The sequence below is a fragment of the Tursiops truncatus genome, chromosome 17 (assembly GCF_011762595.2).
Source record: "Tursiops truncatus isolate mTurTru1 chromosome 17, mTurTru1.mat.Y, whole genome shotgun sequence".
Lineage (NCBI taxonomy): Eukaryota > Metazoa > Chordata > Mammalia > Artiodactyla > Delphinidae > Tursiops > Tursiops truncatus.
This window is the reverse complement of record NC_047050.1, coordinates 4773565-4789923: the sequence shown is the minus strand read 5'-3', so window position 1 is coordinate 4789923 and position 16359 is coordinate 4773565. Positions and strand designations below refer to the sequence as shown.

The following is a 16359-nucleotide window of genomic DNA, read 5'->3' as shown; positions in this document are numbered from 1 at the left end:
CTTTTGGAAAGCCCGTAAGGGTGCAAGCTGGTTGCCTGGGAAGCCTTTGGGGAGGGAAGAGGGACCAGAGGTTGAATCAGTCACCAATGGCCAATGATGTAATCAATCATGCCTATGTAATGAAGCCTCCATAAAACCCAAAGGACAGCCTTCAGAAAGCTTCCATGTTGGTGAATGCATCCCCATGGCTGGAGGATGGGCACCCCCAGTTCCATGGGCACAGAAGCTCCTGCACTCGAGACCCTTCCCAGCTCTACCCTATGGACCTCTTCTCCTGGCTATTCATCTGTATCCTTTATAATAAACTTATAAATGTAAGTAAATGTTTCTCTGATTTCTGTGAGCCATTCTAGCAAATTAATCAAACTGGAAAAAGGAGTCATGGGAAGCTGCAGTGTCAAGCCAGTTGGTCAGAAACACAGGTGACAACCTGTGCTTACAATTGGCATCTGCAGTGGGGGCAGTCTTATGGGACGGAGTCCATAACCTGTAGGATCAGATGCTATCTCCAGGTAGATAGCGTCAGAACTGTGTTAATTTATAAGACACCTGGTCAGTGTCCACTGAGAACTGGAAAATTGCTTTGTGTGGGGAAAAAACCCCCACACATCTGGTGTCAGAAGTGTTGTGAGTGTGGTAGTCTTCCCAACTCAGTTGGTGGTGTTGGAAAACACCCATCAGAGTAATGTAAACAGAGAGATGGAAACTCTAAGAAAGAATCAAAAAAAAGTTAGAACTCAAAAGCACCATAACAGAAATGAATGCCTTTAATGGGCTCATTAGTAGACTAGACACAGCCAAGGAAAGAATCAATGAAATTAAAGATGAGTCAATGGAAAGTTCCCAAATTGAAATGGAAAGAGGAAACGATGGGGGAAAAGACATCCAAGAACTCTGGGGCAATTTCAAATGTGTATCATAGGCATAACTGGAATACCAGAACCTAAAGAAAGAGAGTAGAAAGCAGAAGAAATATTCCAAGTAATAATGGCTGAGAACTTTCCAAAATTAATGACAAACACCAAACCACAGATTCAGAAAGCTCAGAGAACAACAGCAGGATAAATACCAAACACACACGTACACACACACATATATCATATGCTAACTACAGAAAAATCAAAGACAAAAAAAAGAGACAATCTTTAAAGAAAAATCTTTAAAGAAGCCAAAGAACAAAAACACCTTACAGCTAAAGGAACAAGGATAAGAATTTCAGGGTGCTTTCATTACAAACTATGTGAGAAAGAAGAATGTGGAATTTAAATATGTAAAGTGTTCAAGGAAAAAAACTACCAACCTAGAACTCTATATCCAGCAAAATTATCCCTCAAAAGTAAAGGAGAAAGAAAGACTTTCTCACACAAACAAAAACTGAAGGAATTCATCACCAGTAAACCTATCTTATAAGCAAGAAATGTTAAAAGGAGTTCTTCAGAGAGAAGAAGAATGCTATATAGGTCTGAATTTGGATCTATATAAAGAAAGGAATAATGTTAGGAATAAATGAAGGTACAACAAAACTTTTTATTTTTATTATTTAATTGACCTAAAAGATAATTATGTGCTTAAAGGAATAATAGCATCAATGTATTATATGGTTATAGCGTGTAGATTAGTGGAATGAATAACAGCAATGCCACAGAGAATAGGAGGAAAGAATTGGTGATACTCTGTTATAAGTTACCTGCAGGCCACACAACACTATATGGTTTACTTCAGAGTGGACTTAGATTAGTTAAAACTACATATTGTAAACTTGAGAGCAACTGTTAAAAAAATTTTTGATGTATAATCAATATGATAAGTGGGGAGACAAAACAGAATCATATAAAATGTTCAATTAAAACCAGAGAAGGCAGAAAAAGAGGGGAAAAAAAGAAACAAAGAACAAATGCAACAGTAGAAATCCTTAATTCATCTACATAAATAATCACTTTAAATGTGAATGATTAAATACACCAATTAAAAGACAGAGATTGTCATAGTAGATTAAAAAACCAGGACTCAACTATATATTACATATATAATTTATATATTAAATATAAAGACTCAGGTTAAAAGTAAAGGGATGAAGAAAGATACACCATAATACTACTAATCAAAAGAAAGCTGGAGTAGTTATATTAACTTCAGACAAAGCAGACTTCAGAACAAGGGAGTTTATCAGGGATAGAGAGAAGCATTACTTAATGATAAAGGGGTCAGTTCTCTCTGAAGATGTAACAATTTTAAATGTGTATACATCTAACAACAGAGAGTCAAAATATATAAGGCAAAAACTGATAGAACTGAAAGGAGAAATTTTAAATCTACTATTATAGTTAGAGGCTTCAATACCCCTCAATCAGTAGTGCATAGATAAAGCAAGTAGAACATCAATAAGGATACAGCACTATCAGTGGACCTAACTGACATGTATAAAATATGCCATCCAACAACAGCAAAATATACATTCTTCTCAAGGTCATCTGGAACATCCACCAAGAGAGACCACATACCAAGCCATAAAAGATACCACATCAAATTTACAAAAATGGAAACCATACAAAATATGTACTCTGACCGAAGTGGAATTAAACTCGAAACCAGTAACAGAAAACTATCTGGAAAGCCCACAAATAGGTGGAAATTAAACAACATATTTCTAAATAACCTGTCTCAAGAGAAACTTAAACATGAAACATCTTTTGAACTAAGTGAAAATGAAAATACAACCTACCAAAATGTAGGCAGGGAAATTTACATCATTAAAAGTATCAATTAGAAAAGAAGAAAGCTCTCAAGACAACAACCTAAGCTTCCACCGTAAGAAACCAGAAACAAGAAGAGCAATTTAAGCCTAAAGTAAAAGCACAAGTAAAGAAAGAGTAAAAAATAGAATAGAAATCAATAAAACGAAAAGAGGAAAACAGTAGGAAAAAATCAATATAATGCTAACAGAGGAGATAAAATGGAATCATAAAAAATGCTCAAAACCAGAGGAAGCAGCAAAGGAGATCAACAAAATTGATAAGCCTCTAGTTTTCTCAATGTCTGGTGGAAAAGTCATCAATGCATTCTTTCTAAGGTTGACTTAAATTATCATGGACCTTAGATCTTAACTCCTGCATAAAATTTTTAGAGCAAGTGTATAAAAGTTCATTTATAAATCTAACTGGCTTTTATTTCAGTATTAATCAACCAACCTATTTGTAGAGTGGGTGGAAGGCTGGGAGTTTTCAGTGGCCCAGAGTAAGAAAGGGCTCTGCAGCAAAGTGGTAGAAAGATGGGATTTTTAATTAATGGAATTGGGACAATAGGAAAACAAACTAGATACCTTACACAACAGTAAAACAAACTTCAAATAAATAGAAGATGTAAATGGACCAGAAGAAAAACATGAGAATATTCAATTTATAAATTCAATTCATAAAGAAAAACATGAGAAACTTTAATTCAAAATACATGAAAGTATTGGAAGAAAAACATAAGAAAATTCAACTAGAGCCTTGGAGTAGGGGAAGCCTTTCTAGTTAAACCTCAAAGGAAGGGCTAACAAGTCCAAATACATAAACATAAAAGCCTTCCTTACAGCAAAGAAAAAAAGCTTTATATTGCTTTTAAGAGGAATGTGTGTAAAGCTTCTTCATTAAGTATAAAGTTTATACACTTAAACACTTGTAGTTCCACAAGTATAAAATCTTTTAGTATATAAACTTTATCAAGTTCTCTTTTATCCCTAATTCTCCTTCCTGTATCTCTCAAATTGTAATGAGGAGCTCTGCCAGGGGGCCCCTACCCAGATCCCTTTTTCCCCGTGATACACCCACCCCAGCTGCTGCAAGGGATTCCTAGCAGCTGAGGCTTGGGACCTTCTCCCCAGACTCCTTCCTGCCTGACTGAGCCAATGCCCCACCTTCAGGGCCTGTATTTGTTTGACTCAGGGTACAAGGAGTGGACTCGGGATACAGTTTAAGCTCCAGAGTGCCCCCTGCACTCCAACGGAGCCGGGCTCAAGGTAAGGCTTTACCTGCCCACGCCTGGCTTTGCTCTTTCCCCTTCCTTATAAAGCTTCCCTCACTGCCGTGCAGGGTTTTAGCAACCAACCCATACTAAGTGCTGGGGCAGGCTAGGGGTTTTCAGTGGCCTAGAATAAGAAAGGGCTCTGCAGCAGAGCTATATAAGCTGTGGGATAAGCAGCCCCGCTACCTGGGCCATACGACCCAGAAGATCCCATGATACTGGAAATCCAATAGGAGACATGCAGGCACGCTTCCTGGTTTCTGGAGCAAGACCACACCATCCGTAGTAGGAAATTAGCTCCTGGGTCCAGCTGGGCCCTGGTAGAGATGAAGCATCTGGCTGTAGAGCATCAAGTAACTATGCAGCAAGAACTCCCCACGTTAAATGAGGAACGTCCCACTCACCAAGACATAGGATCAGGCAAAGCCAGCTTCAGTCTAGCACAAGATGGAAGTGGTATATCCAGGATCGAGCTTGACAGGCCCAGAAGGGACAAGGAAGGGGCACAGATAGGCCACTCAGGCTCCCTGTCACCTTCCACTGCTGCACGAGTTCCATTCTGTCAGCTCACACATACGGGAAGTCCCCTGTGGCCAGATGACAGAGGAAAACCCCAAGCTTTGTTCACACGGGGATGTTCAGTGTTGGTACAAGTCAACAAAGGAGCGATGCATCACCTCAACCCCCTGTGGGAGGAAGGGGAGGGTGTTAGGAGATTGAGTGGGATGGAAACCATCCCAGTTGCGCAGGGGTCCAGGCGGTGTACCCAGCCATCTCCTTTGTAAGAGAGGGGGGTTCATAGCCAGGATACACAGAGACTCATGCAGTGGAAATGCCTTGGTGGGTGATCAGGACCTAGAAGGAGCAAATCTGGGATATCAGAGACAAGAAGGTCTGGGGAAGGGGCATGGAGATAAACCTATGGGAGTGGCGGTAGCATGTGAGGTCTTTTACCTCATGTTAATGTCCACCACAGAGCATCCCTTTAGCAGAGACGTTAAACTGAACAGACAGGATGGCTCGGCTAGGAGACATCAGCCAGCCTCTGTCCTCAGCTACCCCAGTCTTTGTACAATGGCCATAGACTGGAACAGCCATGGTAGCAGAGAAGGAAGCCAGGCATGTCCCAGCACGGCTGCCTTTCACCACAGGCTCCCTTCCGCTGAGGCTGATCTAGCAGCTGCTACGGAGACGGATGCCGAGCCCTCCATTACAACACTGTCCCTCAGGGACACTAACCAGGCCCTTCATGGCAAGTGATTACATTGGATCCCTTCCATCCTGGCAGGGTCAGCGGTGCCTCCTGACCAGTCTAGAAGGTTAGATAACAATACCATACATCATAAACTATGCAAATTGAAAAAATGATTTTTTGTATTGTTACAGATTCACAATACCTGTATCACTGCAGTTATGTGTGAGTAGAATTTTGATGAATTAGATTGTTTGTAATTGTTTTTTCCCCTGCTAAGTTTACTCATTTTATTAAGAATATGTGAAAAGCAAGGAATACTGTATTTTTTTTTTTAAGGTAATGATTTGAGATTTCTCAGGGGATTTCATTAGAGTTGGAACAAGGTTTTTAACGTCTTTTAAAAGTCGTTAAAAGACGACTTTTCTGGGGCTTCCCTGGTGGCACAGTGGTTGAGAACCCACCTGCCAATGCAGGGCACACTGGTTCGAGCCCCAGTCCGGGAACATCCCACATGCTGCGGAGCAACTAAGCCCGTGTGCCACAACTACTAAGCCCGTGCTCTAGAGCCCGTAAGCCACAACTACTGGGCCTGCATGCTGCAACTACTGAAGACCACGCGCCTAGAGCCCGTGCTCCGCAACGAGAGAAGCCACTGCAATGAGAAGCCCACGCACTGCAACGAAGAGTAGCCCCCACTCACCGCAACTAGAGAAAAGCCCACGCACAGCAACAAAGACCCAACACGGCCAAAAAAAAAAACAAGATGACTTTTCTGAATTTCATTTGTTAAAAACATTCTCCGATCTGAGCACCACGAAGGATTAGATTCCTGTTCAGTCAGAATTTAATTCAGAAGGATGAATTTACTATTCACTCCCTTCCCCTTTCCCCTTGGGGCAGAGCACACTTCCACACTCCACTGACCTGGGCTTTGCCATGTGTCTTGGTTTGGACAGAAGAGGTGATGTGATCAGTGGAAGTGATCTAATCAGATGTCTTAAGAGGCATGGCCTTGGGCTGACTCATAGCCTGAAGCAAAGCCTCCCAATGACTTGAGACCTATAATCAAACAGTGTGAATACATAAATAAATGCCTACTTTTATGAACCCTGAGCTTTGGGATGACTTGTTCTGCAGCACTGTTGAGCAATACCTGACAATTACAAACATCACCAACATTGTCTAACCATGATTACAGATAAAAGGCACGCACCTGAGTGTCTGCGCTGTCAAACCAGAGGATGTAGAATCGCACTTTAAAGGGATTTGGACAAGATTGTTCACCTAGAGAACAATCTGTGTTGTAAGCCTAGAATTTTATAGTTACGTGGAGTTTATCATTTGCTTAGCTTGATGTTTTTCCATTTACCATGTACAGCACACCTGTGCCTTGGAGGGAACCTACAGCCACATTCTAGACCAGCACTGACAAATCTCATCTTCCAAGTTTCCACCGTCACGCACGGACTCACGTGCATTGGGACATGGCTCATTGGTGATCAGGGGCCAGCACAACCCAAATAATGAGCACAGTGTCAATCTTCATGTGACACTAGTTGTGAGACAATCAGGAAAGCACATTTTGTCCCAAATTAGGCAAATTCAAAATAAAATCAACCCTAGGCAGATGCAGGAAGTTGCCAATCACTCCCCAAAGGAGAAAGGTGAGCTAAGGCTGTTGCTGCCAACAGCAGGGGTGAGACTTGAAAGAGAAGAAATTGGGCAATATTCTGTATATACCTCATGGCTCAGAATCACACTTCCCAACCATCCAGGATACATTAAGACAGGTTCCATCTCTGGTTGGGAAACTAAGATCCCACAAGCTGCATGGCATGGCCAAAACAACAACAACAACAAACATTATTCATGATACATTAAGAGAGGACTCTAGTCAAGGCGTACAGAAATCTGAGGGATGTGAAAATGCAGAGTGATCCTTCCCCCAAACACACACACACACACACACACACACACACCCCAGATTCATGGGTTATGTAGAAACGTAATCAGGAAGCTTAACAGAGTCTAAAACACTTTTTTGAGAGTGTAGTTTGTGTTCTGATTGTTCCCATGTTCCTTCTTTACCCTAAGATTCTCCTCTGCTGGGTGTAGATGTTTCTTCTGCACCCTGCACAAGTACTGAATTCTTGACTGCTGATGCATTTCTTCTTGATATCCCTCTAGCACATCACACTTTCCTGACTCAAGTCTCATCTTTCTGATAGCCCCTCCTCCATCTTCCATGCCAGTTCACTTGTGCACCCTGTTTCTTAGTTCAGGCTACAATAATAAAAAATACCACTGACTGGGTGGCTTAAAAAATAAACTTATTTATCCCGGTTCTGGGAGCTGAGAAGTCCAAGATGAAGTTGCCAGTAGATTGGCAGACCAGCTTCCTGGCTTGCAGACAGCCACCTTCTTGCTGTACCCTCTCAAGGGAGAGGGAGAGAAAAAGAGAGCATGGGGTAGAGGGGCCCTCTTGTGTCTGTTCTTATAAGGGCACTAATCCCATTCATGAGGGCTCCACCCACATGACCTAAGCACCTCCCAAAGGCCCCACCTCCAAACACCATCACATTGGGGATTAGAATTTCAACATACAAATTGGGGGCAGGGAGAGACACAAATATTCAGTCCATAAAATGCTGTCTGTTGCATGTTGCTGTTCTCAGTGTCCCATCTTTAACTCCTTTCTCATCCCACTATAACATATTCTCCCCAGGTGGTCTCCCGAGGCAAAATAAACAAATGGGACCTAATTAACCTAAAAACATTGCACAGCAAAGGAAACCATTGACAAAATGAAAAGACAACCTACTGAATGGGAGAAAATATTTGCAAATGATATGATCAATAAGGGGTTAATATCCATAATATATAAACAGCTCACACAGCTCAATATCAAAAAAAAACAAATAACCTGATGAAAAAATGGCAGAAGACCTGAATAGACACCTTGCCAAAGAAGATACACAGATGGCCAACAGGCACATGAAAAGCTGTTCAACATCATGAATCAGAGAAATGCAAATCAGAACCACAGTGAGATATCACCTTATACCTGTCAGAATGGCTATCATCAAAAAGTCTCTCTGGATTTGGGCAAACTGCAATTCTTCTTTGGTGACAGAATGTCCCTTTAAGGCTAAAAGTGTTAGCAAGTAGATGCTGTCTTCCTGTGAGAAGGCTTGAGAAAGAGAGCAGAGAGGGAAATCATCCATATATTGCAACAAAGTAGAACCTCTAAGGAGCTTTATATTACCCAGATCGACCTTCAGGATTTGTGAGAAATAAGATTCTCAGTAAAACTCTGAGGCATTACTGTCCAGGTGAACTGTTGTTCTTCCCAAGTGAAGGCAAAAAGGTACTGGGTAACCTTGTCAACTGGAATACTAAAGAAGGCACTGCATAAGTCAATTACAGTAAAGAATTTTCTTCTGGTGGGAATGGATGGTAGTAAAGTCTGAGGGTTAGAACCACAGGGTGTTGAGGGATAAGAAGGTGTTTACTGCTCAGAGGTCCTGGACAAACCTCCACCCTCAGCCCTTCAGTCTCCTCACGGGCAATATGGGAGTGTTACAGGGGCTAGAGCGCTGGGATAATGGGGCCTTGAGAGACTTTCAATCTTCTGTTATGGGTTGTATACCTTGAAAGTCTTCTTTACTTATCAAGTATTGATTAATTCTGGGAAGAGATTTGGATGCCTCTGTTTGAATCTTGACGGAAGGTGCACTGTGAATTTTGCCGATATCAGTTGCAGCTTTTGCCCATAAGGAGGGTGGTAGCTGATTCAACAGGGCCAAATGGTCAGTGTTTCCAGAATCAGTTCTAGTACCATAAGAGATGGAACAAATTAAATCAAAGGGTGATTTAATTCACCTGGTTGGCTGCTTGGATGACTACTGTCAAATTCTAGGATTATTTCTCCTTTTGGGAGAAAGAAATCCCAGCATGATTCTTCTCTAAGAAGTCTTGGCCTAACAGATGGCTAGGGGCAGACTAACTAAGGAGAAAGTGGCGTGTATCTCTCAAAGGACCTAAACAAAAGGGAACAGGTTCAGAGACAGGAACCTCTCGAGGTTCGTTAGAGATACCCACAATGTGAACTGTTTTAGTCCTCCGAGGCAGGGGCTACTGTATATAGTGGGGTTGAGCACAGAGAGTGTGGCTCCGGTGCCAGGTAGGACTGGACGAGATTCATCCCTGATCTGGGGAAATGTTTCTCCAAGCCAATTAAAAGGGAGAATTGGCAAAAGCCCCTGGAGTTCCTCAGAGCCTTACCGTTGTGAATGGGAGGACATTGGAAAGGCTGGTTAGAAGGCTGAAGGCGTCTAAAGCTCTAAAATTTCTAACAATCTCTTTTCCAGTGTCCTGGATCTTTGCAACAATAGCAGAAACTAGGAGGGTTTGGTTTTGTCTAGAAGACTTCATTTGCTGGAGTTGAAGATTAAGAATTTTGGCGGTCTTCCTTTTGGTGATTCATCTAGAGAGCAAGAGAGCTGGTTTGCCAAATTAGCTAAGTCTGGAGCGGACGTAATTTCCCATTCTTTTTACTAGAATTTTTACTAATTTCCCATTAACATAGAGTTCAAGCTACCCAGGGGGAATCAACATCTGAAGGAAGACCAGGATTTTCTTTAAAAGCAATCTGAAGTCGATCGTAATATTCATAAACAGATTCATCAGATTTCTGTGCGCAAGCCTGAATTTTGTTCCAATCAACAGACTTTGGAAAAGCCCTAGGAATTGCCCAATGTAGTCACCTAGCAATTGCCTGAGCCTGATCATATAATAAGCTAGCCGGCTGGTCACCCAGGTGTAATTCTGGAGAGTCCAGGATTTTCCCAATTGACAATTTTTATCCAATATTGGGCCTGACCTTCACTGACAAGCATATGCTGTAAGTCAGAGAAAACCAGGTTGATCCGTTTGAATGACTAATTAAATTCCTCAGCAAATCTATGAGGCTCTTCGGTTACTTTGGGAGAATCTCTATGGTTTGCAGTTCAGCTCTAGCCCAGGAATATAAGAAATCAAGGGTTTAGCCTTTGGCTGATGAGAAGTCTTAATTTTAAAGGGACAGTTTCTGATTCGTTAAGAGGAAAAGGATGTAGGGAGAGTTTCAGAGAGAAAGGGAAGTTTGGAGAGAGATTAGTACGGAGGAACTGAGGGTCTAGAGGAGGTGTAAGTGGCAAGAAAGGAAAGAGAAAGATAGTACGAGAGGCAGAGTGTGACCACAAGGAGACAAGGGAGAGAGCTGAGATGGAGGAGGAGGTGGGGTCTGAGGAAAAGAAGCCAAGGAAGAAGAGCCTGACACTTCAGGAGCCATTTTATCTTTCTTTAATCATTAGTTTGCCTCAGTTAATCTTAAAATCTCATTTTACAGAGAGGCAAACCCCTGATAACGTATAGAAGCCTCAAAATACCATTCAAAATAGGCATTCCATTCACTTCCAGAAATTCTAGACCTCTAGATGTCCAATTTGGGTTTAAGAAGATTAGGTTTGGGGATTTCCAAGGTTCCCCATCATAGCCATTGATGTGCTAATCTGCCTTTGGTCAGGTGGGTCCATTTAGTTAGAAATGGGCATGAGGTAGGACCAGGGTTTTTAAACATAAAATCAGCTAGAATCCCTGTAGGGGGGCACATGCTCAAAATCTTTAGATAACCAGGATCCCCTTTCTCTCTCTCTCTCTCTTTTTTTTCTCTAGAGTAAAAGAATAATTTTCAAACAACCTAAATAGCTCATTACAGCTCAAATGACTCAATTCAAGCAGCTTAAAGAGTTCAGACACCTCAAACCACCTGCAGGCCTAATGCCAGCCAGTTCTAAGGCAACAGCTTGGTCCCAGAGGAGCAGGGTCAAGGGCTTTTCACCAGGGCCTATAGATCAACTCCTCTTCCAAAAGCATGGTGGGACAGTTTCAGTAAAACAAATACTACAAAAATCACACCAAAGAACCAAACAAGTACGCTCATACAGAACAAGGCCTTCACCAGAAGAAAACAAAACCGTAAAATAGATCCCCATTAAAGCCCAGAGAGCTTCAAATGCAAAGAGGGTGGAGGTTCAGACTGAGGAGAAAGACTCCAGGGTCTTGGAGAAAAACCATGACCTCAGTGGGGTCCACTGTGGGTCCTGCACCTGTTTGCTCACTGGCCCCAGAGCTGGCAGTGGTCTTCTCTGGTGCCCCCACCAGGCCCCCAAAACGTTGACCCAAAATAGGCAGACCACCAGATGCTTCTCTAGCAAAGAGGGGCTTCCCTGGGATAGCAGAGCATTGCAACTTGGGGTGGGCAACCACGGCAGCCACAGCAAGTCCCTGCAAGGCAAGGGAAGCTTTTATGGAGGGGAAAAGTGGAGAGGGATGCATTAAACGGAGCCCACGGCTTGTCATTGGCTGAGTCCTTCCAGAAAAAAAGAGGAGTCGGGCTTCTTCCTGTTCTGCTCCGCTAGAGTCACAGGGTGTGAGAGCTCCCCCTGCTGGTATCCTGGCGCTATTTAACTGAGATTTCTGTTTATTAATTTTTTACAACTTCATCTGTAATATGCAGATAATGACAATATTTACCCTATAAAGTTGCTGTGACCATTAAACAAGATGATATAGGTTTTTTAAAAAGCTTAAAATAGTGCCTAGCATATAGGAAGCACTCAACAAATATTAGTTTACAAGATTCTAGGATATTACTCCTCCAGCTTTGAGCGGAAACAATGTTTTCCCATAAGTTACATCTACAATTTAAACCATCTTCTGTCACTCTGATATCTAACAATGCCCCCAAGTTTTCCCTCATTCATAGAATTTGAACCTGGTTCCCTGGCTCATGGATCCATCCCCCACCCCCCATGTTACCACCCTTTGGGGTAGCTCAGACGATGCTGTCCCCATGACTAATCCAGTACTCGAGCATCAATGGTACTTGAGGAACCCCCTTGTTTGTGGGCTTCCCTAGAGCTCACTGTTATGTGCTGAATGTGTCCCTTCAAAATTCACATGTTGAAATCCTAGGCCCCCAGTGTAATGGTATTCAGAGGTAGGGCTTTGGGTGGTAATTAGGCCTTGAGGACAGAGCCCACAAGGTAGGATTAGTGTCCCTATAAGAAGAAGAGAGCTAGCTTATTTTTTGTTTGTTTGTTTTGTTGGTTTTTTTTTTTTTTTTTTTTTTTTTCGGTACGCGGGCCTCTCACTGCTGTGGCCTCTCCCGTTGCGGAGCACAGGCTCCGGACGCACAGGCTCAGCGGCCATGCCTCACGGGCCCAGCCGCTCCGCGGCATGTGGGATCTTCCCGGACCGGGGCACGAACCCGTGTCCCCTGCATCGGCAGGTGGACTCTCAACCACTGCGCCACCAGGAAAGCCCGAGAGCTAGCTTATTTTTTATAGCAGCCCAAAAGCTAAGACATTTGCCTGCCAGATTGCCTTGTCCCTGATGCCCTAGGTTTCAGTTTCCCATTCTGATCACAGGGTCTGTCCCTCTACTTCCCTCAAAAGATTTATGCCTTTCTCCTCAGATCAACAGGTTCCTTGCATTCTACCAGCATCATCCTATATTCCTTTATAATACTATCACCAATGAACATTTTTTAGTCTGTTACTTATAATTGTCCTCTTTATCACCTGAACTGAAACCTGGCCCCTATCACAGCCTTCCTTCCACTTCACTGACCTTTCTCTTTGTTCTTCATATCTCTCTTGACCGCCTCTGAAGTGCACGTGATCCCCAGGGTTTCTGCCTGTGTCAGAGCAGTCGTCACTCTAGGCGCCTCCCATGGTTAGACAGACAGTTGAGTCTATTTCACAAAACAAAAAAAAATCATCCCTCTTATTCTTTTAGCAACCACAAATAGGTCCATGGCTCCCATACCAGCATCTGAGGCCCAGCCCTTGCCCCTAAACCTGGATTTCTAAAAGCCTGATGGACGTCTGCACAAATCCCTTCCTGCAAAAGAAAACCAAAACCACAACAGAAAAACACAGGACCCCCTCCCCTTGTATTCTCTGTGTCAGTGGATAGAACCACCACCCACCCGGGCACCCTGGAATTGATCCTTTATTCTCCCTCTTGGTAGTCAGTTTCCCAATAGTCAGATCTAGTATGTGTTCAAGGTACCAGTAATGGAAAGACACCAGAAAAAAATATTTGGAAAGCATTCAGTATTTGAAATTGTACACACACACACACACACACACACACACACACACACACTCACACACAAACTTACTACAGGAAAACAAAACTAAAACAGAACTTTGTTGAATTTTCTCATACTCGTTATATAGACCGTTATAGCTTGTTTTAAAAATATGTACAATGAGGTAACAGATTCATTTTTAACACTTAGGGTCCCTAAAGATCTTAATCTAGCCCTGTCCTTCTCTTTTAGCTGCTACTAGTCACCAGGTCCTGGCAATTTGGCATCCCAAATACTTCCGGCATCCCCACCATCGCACACCCTGACCTTCATCCTTAATGGCCACCACCCTTGGTCAGGCTCTTATCCTCCCACTGGAGTTTTACAAGCGCTTTCTCAACTACCTCCCGGTCTCCCTCCCATCACAGCGTCCTTCCCTCAGGACCACTGTGGTGGCTCCTCTCAAAAGCAATTCCAAAACCATCTCAGTCCCTTGCAAAAAAGAACAAAACAAAAAAGAAAAAAACAACAAAAAAACCCAAACAGAACAAAATAAAACCTCTTTAACAGTACCACACAACAACAGGGAAGTCCATGCACCTTAGCCAGACTCGGGGATCCAGGATCTATGTATTTAACAAGCTTCCCGCATGTTAAATGTGAAGACTCCTGTCTACCTTCCCGGGTCATTTGCCATCACTCTCTCCCCAGCAAGAACAGTGTTTCCCAAGCCTGGATGCTTGTTAAAATCACCTAGCAAATTTATGTTTTTTAAACACCAGCACCTAGGCATCTCCAGACGAATGAAATACTACCTGGGAATGAAGTCCAGAAGTTGGTATTTTTTAGAAAGTCCCCAAGTGAATCTAATACGCAGCCAAGATTGAGAACAACTGCTAGCGTTTAAAATGGAGCTGCTTGGAGAAGTACCCACACACCTATGACACATTTCACCTCCATTCCTTCGCCCATAGCACTCCCCACCTGGAATGTATCTCTGCCCTGACATCTGCTGAACTAATTCCACTTTATCCCTTAAGACTAGGCATAGGTACTGTTAATTCCAGGGAGCTCTCCCAAACTCCCTCCCACGGACTGAGTTTGATCCATTTTCTCTGGGCTCCCATAACGACAGGTGCATCTCTCTACTATTGTCATAAGTATAATTGTGTACATAGTGTGATTATGTTTCTCTCTGTCTCCTCCAAATAAGTTTTGAGCTAAAGGCAAGGGGCAAAACTCATGCAACTTTGCATTCTTTGAGCTTAGCAGTATCTAGCATAGAAGGTACTGAATGAATGATTGTAGATTGAATAAATAAAAGAGTGAAAAAAATGAATGGCTTGATCTTTTTGATGAGATAGTAGTTGAGTCACCTGTCTAGACTAAGAGGCCTAGGGTGATGTTAGAATATTGGAAAGAGGGGGATATTTGGGATTACGGTAGTGAATCACCAAGAGAGGAACGGAAGAATTGAATTTTGCAAATATATTCATATAAAATACAGAAGTAGATTTCTTTACTGTAGTTAAAATACTGGCTTAGCCATGCAATCCATTCTACGTGCAAGTATTGTAAGTGTCATAGGGCCATAGGTATGTATTTAGCTAAGACCCAAAGAGGATTTTGTAACTGTTTTAATGGACTGTCAGCCCTTTACACCTTAGTGTAAGTAAAAGCTTTGAAGGTGGGAGAAGGCTGCCATCTACTGGGAAAATGGAGCATAACAGAGACGTGAACGCTTCAGAGGTTTCTTATTTTTAAATTGCTCCTAGGAATTGTCTTACCAAATTTCTTACTCTGTCCGCTGCATATCTTATCAAGTATTTTTCGAGATTATTTTAAACACGTTACTTAGGAAAACTTTATATTGCCTCAATAAATATCCTGTGCCCATTTTTAAATACATCAAACTTTGGTCATATTTTCCTTAAAATTTGCAGTGTTTTTTCCTTAGATGTCCTTAATTAAAATTTAAAAAATAGAGATTAATGGATAGCACAGCTGCAAAGTCCAGACTGTTATTTATTAACAAACAAACAAAAACTACTACTTGTTTTGTTCATAAATTCAGGGGGTAAAAGGATTTTTGACACAAGGCAATGGCCAGATGTGTTCACCTTATTTAACACAAATGCAAACAATGCAATTAAATGCACCATTGGAGCCTTTGCAAGAAGGCATCCCTGGCCTGGCATCGCAGTCCACACGGTGGAGCAGATGAAACCACCTGGACAGTGAAGAGAAGGCCACCCGAAACCCGCTCCTTAGGTCCTGTGGCCGTAGGATGGTTAATACTTTGTACATTGTATTTTCTCAAGGGCCTTCCTCGTGCACAAGAGACTTAGTTAACATTCAGAGAGGAGGCTGAACCAAATAAAGAGTCTGTTCCATGACCTTCCCGCTGAGGTCCCCTGAAAGTTCAAACAAGTAGGAACAGCATTTATTGAGCAGCGTCTATATGCCCGGCACTAAACTTTTCACCTTGTACATGGTGTATCGTTTAATCAAAACATTCCTAGGAGGTAGGTTTTTATACAGAGTTTAATGATGAAGAAAGGAGACTTGAAGAAACGCAAGAAGCTTACCAGAGCTCATACATTTAGTAAGTTGTTGAAATTCCAAGGCCAATCTCTTCGTTGCTCAGATCTATTTTGTCCCCTCTTGCCCAGGCTGTGTCATAAGGGAAAAGTAGACAATCTAGCCAAGAAAAATGGTTGTGGGCAGCATCAAAAGAGAAACTAATTCTTAAGATGGGGGAGGCAGAGTTGAGTGAATCCCCATTAGTTTGAAAGCAATATCTATGGGAAGTGTTTCTCAAAATGTTTACATTGTAATACTAATCATTGTGGTGCTTCCCTGGAGAAAGGGCACCGCACATGCAGTTGGATTTGGGAAAGGCTGTATCTCACATCCCCTCTCAAAGGGTCAAAATGTTCAGTTAGTACGTTAAGAGCTCTGAGAGGTAAAGAATTCTGTTTAAACTGGTTTATACAAGGCTTTGTGCCAAATTTTTCTT

At 42.3% G+C, this 16359-nt stretch overlaps 1 long non-coding RNA gene across 1 annotated transcript in view; it reads right to left on the bottom strand.

Moving 5' to 3' along the window:
• Window positions 1-16359, bottom strand: part of LOC141276886 (uncharacterized) — a 27812-nt gene extending 11453 nt beyond the window's left edge. The window contains exons 1-2 of the long non-coding RNA XR_012327152.1: window positions 15929-16359; window positions 12875-12998 (exon numbers count right to left, since the gene is read on the bottom strand). This is a non-coding gene — a long non-coding RNA (uncharacterized lncRNA). The remainder of the gene's footprint in view (window positions 1-12874; window positions 12999-15928) is intronic.